The sequence below is a fragment of the Equus przewalskii genome, chromosome 4, assembly GCF_037783145.1.
Source record: "Equus przewalskii isolate Varuska chromosome 4, EquPr2, whole genome shotgun sequence".
In the NCBI taxonomy this organism is placed as follows: Eukaryota; Metazoa; Chordata; class Mammalia; order Perissodactyla; family Equidae; genus Equus; species Equus przewalskii.
In genome coordinates this window covers 59,870,767-59,876,766 of record NC_091834.1, presented here as the reverse complement: position 1 = coordinate 59,876,766, position 6,000 = coordinate 59,870,767, and positions in this window count along the sequence as shown.

Here is a 6,000-nt window from a genome sequence, read left to right as displayed (position 1 = left end):
GACACAGCTGAAGGTGTTGTCCACAGGCAGAATTTCTTCTCTGTCTCTCTCTCTCTGGGAAGTCTCAGTATTGCTTTTAAGGGAGTCCAACTGATGAATTCAGGACCACCCAGATTATCCAGCATAATCTCCCTTACTTGGAGTCAACTGCTTAGTGACTTTAATGACATCTCAAAACTCCTTCACAGCAGTAACATCTAGATTAGTGTCTGATGAAATAACTGGGGACTTCAGCTTAATCAAACTGACATATCAAAAACCCCATCACACCGGGTTAAGAAGAATGCGTTTGAGACCTGGTAGATGAGCAAACAATAGGTAGGGTGTGTGCCTGTGTGTGTGTGTAGAGACAGAGAGAGAGAGAGATGGCTGGGAAACCATCTTTGCTCTTTGCTCTCTCTTTTGAATCTGGGTCTCACAAAAGTCTGCCTGGGGAAGGTCATTGGCGTCTAACATATTGCCCAGGGAAACCATGACCTGAGATTCTGTAACCTCGACACACTGAGGTAAACCACATTTCCTGGCAGAGCCCAGTGCAGTGTTTTAGATAGGTGGCGGGCCACCAGAAACCGGCAGACCGCCCTGCTTCCTTCGCTCACGGCCAAAGCCACCCTGCTCTGGACGTCGTTCCTCCGCGGCTCCCTACGCCGGGTGAATTTCTCCATCGCGACGCCAGAGGGCGCGCGAGCTGAGGGAAACGCCGGGGGACTCCAGGAGGAGCCAAGCAGGTGCTGCGACACCGGCGACTCTGGGCCAGCGACCCGGGCCCCCCTGGCACGGGTACCTCCCCTTCCTCAGCACACCTACCAAGGCTGCCGCCCTTATGTGCACGGGTCAGAAATGGGCAGATGGGACTCCTGGGAGCACAGAGCTCGTAGATTCGCTTTCCTTCCTAAGGGGTGGGAGGGGGTGTCTGCCGGGGAAGGAGGTGACGGCCCCAGAGCAAGGAGGAGAAACCAGAGATATCTCGGGTCTCACTTGCCAACCCTGTCAGCCCCTGCCTCCTACTCTTGAAACCCGTGGGCAACTTGTCTCACTGCTCGAGGGTGTAGGAAGGCCCGCTGTCCCGGGAGGAAGGCCCCCCGGGCTCGGCTCTCTATCTGCTCGGCCACCTCTCTGAGACCCCCGCGTGGTGCGCACTGAGTGGGCCGGGGCGCTGGCGGGGTGCGCAGCGTTAGTGCTCCGCAGCGTAGTGCTCCGCATCTGGCTGCTGCAGTTTGCAGTCTGGATCTGCATTTCGCTCCCACTTCACCGCTCTTCTCATGAGCAGCTCTGTCCCCTTAAAAGTCAGAGGTCAAAGGCAGAGACAAGTCTTTCCTGTAGGTTTGTGTTTCTTTTTACATCTTGGGATTAAAAAGACGTCTGCTGCAGTTGACTAATGTCACCCATCTCTCCTTTCTCTTTCCTCCTTAAAAATGCAGAGTCTTAATGAAATGCTTTTAAAAGCAATATAGATTTTGAGGGAAAGAAAAATCACTAGAGGACTCCAAGGTTTTAACGCAGTGGCATTATTAAAAATAATAATGCGAGTGGCTTTTTGTAATTCTCGAAGGTGGACGGTGAACAAGGACAAAAAGAGATCAGACAGTTGGAAATTATAAAGAATGGCTGCTGCCCTCATAATTTGCACCCAGAGCACTCGTAATTTGCACAATAGGGACATTTAAACACTCAGCGAGACTGAGCCATAAACACATTTCTCAGTCAAACATAACCGAGGTCAGAGAGGGAAGCCGTGTTCTTCTTTTCTTGTCTGATGTAGGCACCTGGTGGCCTCAGCTTATGTGTGGTTTTGGAAAACTCTGACAGGAATGAGTGTCTGGGAGACTTCTCAGTTGTCAAGAAGCGTCTTATATTTCCTAAAGAAACTCAAGCTAGATTCATTAAGCCATGTCACAGAGCAAAGAGAATTAAATATTTTTTTTTTCAGACTGCAGCTAATCCTGAAACTTAAATATGGGAGGAGGGAGGGTATGGGGATCCTGTACATGCAAGGTCTGTCAAATTTTTACAGGAAATATGCGAAGCCATTGTGTTAAAATATCCTCAGATGAGGAAAAATTGAGATTTTTTTCCCCCCAAAACCCAAATAATTTTCAGCCATCTATTCCCAGACCTCTCCTCATAGACTTCAGTTAAATAAAATACACATCTTTTTTGAGTCATTTAGGAAAATATTTACCTATCAGTGAAAGCAAGGAGATTCTTTGAAAGATATTTGCTAATGTATATTTCAGTAAGGCCAAATCTTTTATTTTTTGCTGTTTTGGTTTTTTTTGAAATTGTAGGCTCGCATGAAGGATTTTCCCTTCCTTTATAAACGTCAGCACAGGGCCGTAACTTCCTTTATTTGCGATCAGTATATCCCATGGTTAACAAAGAACTTTTAACAGAAAAAAATGTGCCCTAATGAAATTCAGTACTTATTTATAAAAAGAAAAAAGGATCTTTTATATGCATTTTTATATGCACTAAATATATAAGCATGGTGTGTACCTGGTAAAGTTGGTTTCTGCTGACGGTGTAATCCAGGTAAATGAACATAGGGTCCACAGCACATTATAGGGGACACTTTATGGGTTTTACCTTTAGGTAAAGACTTCTATTAAGAATGTACAAGTGCCTGCATACCTAAGCTGCCTTGTTTTCCGCAGTGCTGTATACATAATCTCTTTTTAAAATTTTTAATCAAAGCTTGCTATATTGAATACATTTAATGGGAATCCAGTGGTTAAAAAATATAAAAATTTACTGCTGTAGAAAAGTTTTGATTAGTACTTTCCATTAGCAAGTGTTGTTGAGTAAACCCTCTAACAGTCTATTTGCATTCAGACAAGCAAAACAGGTGATTCTTTCAACTGTACAAATATATTGTTTCCCATAAATATTCCTAATGAAAGAGGTGGTCTGTTTCAGAGGAAGTAGCTGCACCGAGGACTTTTAAATAATAATAAAAAAAAATCGTTCCCAATCTTGATAAGTAAGGGCATGGAGGGTGAGTTATTAGGTGTGGAAAGGTAGAGTCTAGCAAACCTCCCCCACATCCATTTTAAAGTAAACTGCCCTAAAGCGTGGCAGAAAGCATCTGTGAACCACTGCCATTCTCTTGCATCAGAATCTTGCTCTTTCTTCCCCCATCCAAAAAAAGTGAGCTCCGATACAAAGTAAGGATGTTTTACTCAAAGAATACATTTCAGGAAGATGAGAGTTGGAATTCCTTGACTTCACTATGTGAAAAATTTTAAAATAAAAATATCAATCCTTTTCAAGAAAACTACAACGTAAAAAAATTTCACTTCTCAGAAATTTGGGGTTAATCTTCATCCAATGTTTAGCTGTCATTTTGGACTTTATTAGTTAATAACAAAAGTAAAACAAAAATTCAGGCTTGAAAGGGAATTTTTGTTCCCCTTTTCCCATTTATGATTCTCCAACTCAGGGAGTACGTTTCTTTTCAATCGTGTTTAAATCTGGAATCAAGACGGGAGTCGATTTCCCACTGGCTATTTCCTAAGTAACAAGTCAGGGTTCTGTGTTTCACAGATCACAGACCTCTGATTTACACAATGAAGCGTGGAAAAGCTCCATGTCTGGAGCCAGGGGTATGAATCCAGAGGTTTCCAGTAGATAATTTCAGCCTGTTCTTAGAGTTAAGTGCAGTGAATAGCTTCATTTTATTTATTTATTTTTTAAGTTTCTTATTTTTATTTATTTATTTTTTTGTGAGGAAGATTGCCACTGAGCTAACATCTGTGCCAATCTTCTTCTACTTTATGTGGGATGCCGCCACAGCGTGGCTTCACCACTGGTGCTAGGTCTGCGCCCGGGATCCGAACCTGCAGGCTCCAGGTGGCCAAAGCAAGCATGCAAACTTAATCACAACACCACTGGGCTGGCCCCAAAATCTTCTTTTTTTTTTCCTGCTTTATCTCCCCAAACCCCCCCCCCCCGCCGCCGCCCCGTACATAGTTGTATATCTTAGTTGTGGGTCCTTCCAGTTGTGTCATGTGGGACGCCGCCTCAATGTGACCTGACGAGCGGTGCCATGTCCGTGCCCAGGATCCGAACCCTGGGCTGCCGCAGTGGAGCGCGCTAACTTAACCACTCGGCCACAGAGCCGGCCCCCCAGTATCTTCATTTTTATTGCCATTGTTATGTTTTGGTGAATTCTTAGCTACTATAAAGCTCTGTGTATATGTGTGTGAGTGTGTGTGTGTGTGTGTGATGGGAAGGAGAGTACAAGAAGGCAGAGCAGCGGGGAAATAAGAGAGCAGCATTAGGCTGCAGGAAATCTCTGCTTTGGGATATCGCACGTTTCCCTCTTCTACTAGTTTATTTCACGATAAATTTAAAGAAGAATAATATTATTAGGGAAGTGAATTCCTCCTTTCTTTTTCAAAATTGGTCACAGTGATAGGAGGCTCTTCTGTGTCGTTATTGCTCCGCTGTGATGCTTCTAGCCCATGGCTTAGGCCGTGTGCATGACACACGCACGCAACGTTTTTCTCTTTGAATATCATTGCTATTGCCTGACAATGAAATTGTGAATAAGATCTCATTCTTTGTTGCATCCCAATGTTGTTTCTTTGCAAAACTAATACTCTGTATGATGAATGTAATTCAACGACAGCAGCAAACAATACTAATTACAATGCTATGCGTGAAAAGAGTGTTATACCGTAAGAATACTTTGCAGAAAAATGACATGTCATGTTAGACTTGTTTGACTTGATTATGGTGAAAAGAAAATGTTAATGTATTCTAATCAAACAGCAAGCAGTCAAAAGAAGCAAAATATGTAAAAAAAATCTCAATTTTCAGACGAAATGTATTTGATTACTATTCATTTAACATTCTACTACCAGTTTAAATTTTATTAATTAAATCTAAAGTTATATAACGTGTTAATCTTGTAGGTTAAGAAAGGAAAAATATTTAGTTCAAAGCCTGAACAGAATGCAGTTGTGTTATTTTTTGGTATGAAAAGGGCACTTTTCAGTGTTACTTCCAAGTTGGGTTGACTGAATGTCTGTTGATAACTCCCATTGGTGAGAAATAGCCTCATATGCATATAAGGAAAACACTGTTACGTCATTCAATTATATACAGATGCCTTTCTAGCCATTCCAGGACCTTCATTGTTGTATGAACATATGAGCTAACAAGTTTAGAAATGTGCTGAAAAGCCACATTTTAAGGAAAAACATTTTAATTGAAAATATCATTTTTCTTTTTAAAGATTTTATTTTTTTCCTTTCTCTCCCCAAAGCCCCCCGGTACATAGTTGTGTATTCTTCGTTGTGGGTTCTTCTAGTTGTGGCATGTGGGACGCTGCCTCAGCGTGGTCTGATGAGCAGTGCCATGTCCGCGCCCAGGATTCGAACTAACTAAGCACTGGGCCGCCTGCAGCGGACCGCGCGAACTTAACCACTCGGCCACGGGGCCAGCCCCCAAAATATCATTATTTTTAATACAAAGTAATAGACATTCTGAATTAAAATAAAGTCATACCGTAAAGAAAAGTGTAAAGAAGAAAAAAATATCCTCATAATTCTACCCATCACTCAGGGATGAGCCTTGTTACCATTTTGACAATATATAGCATATAGCTATTTTGACACGTTTGTCCAGATATTTTTCTATGGATGTACACGCACCTTTTAAAAACCAAAATATGCATTTATACTCTACAGTCTAACTTACTTTTTCACTTAACAATGTATCATGAGCATCATTTGATGTGGATAAATACAGAAGTCATCACTATTTTAAAAGGCTTTAGAACATTACACCATATAAATATATCAAACAGCTCAATCAACTTTCTGCAATTAACCGTTTGTGTTGTTTTTAGGGAGAGGTTTTTGGTACGAAATACAATTTAAAAGCAGTGACTTTGTGCTTCATCTCTCCCCAGAAAGGACCAGTTTAACAAAAACTCCATGCAAATAATCAAGAGGCAGTTTGTGGTCGCATCATTATTCTGCATTCCCATATTGT